Here is a 356-nt window from a genome sequence, read left to right as displayed (position 1 = left end):
TTAGCAGCCCTACGGTAGCCCGATCAGGAGAAATTCTGAGCTAGACTCGAACTTCCCTATCTCTCCAACTTGAGGGACTTTAGTAACAGATTTGGAGGTGCTGTTAGGCCTCCCCTGAAGACCATTCGACCAACACAGTTGGCCAGCAGAGGTCTGAATCTCCCGTTCCTGCCAATTTTCCAGAACTTTCCTCTCTATGGCCTACCATATCTCAGCATTCTTTCATAGGATCAGGCCACTGTTTGGAGGGTTTCTTAAGGACCACTAGAGGGTCCTTCAAGAAAAAAAAAAAAAAAAAAAAAAAAAGGAAAGGAAAATCGTGGAAGCAAGAAGAGAAGAGAAAAAAAAGGAAAGAG

Source organism: Macadamia integrifolia, unplaced genomic scaffold, assembly GCF_013358625.1.
Source record: "Macadamia integrifolia cultivar HAES 741 unplaced genomic scaffold, SCU_Mint_v3 scaffold1509, whole genome shotgun sequence".
Taxonomy (NCBI): domain Eukaryota; kingdom Viridiplantae; phylum Streptophyta; class Magnoliopsida; order Proteales; family Proteaceae; genus Macadamia; species Macadamia integrifolia.
This window is presented reverse-complemented; position numbering follows the sequence as displayed.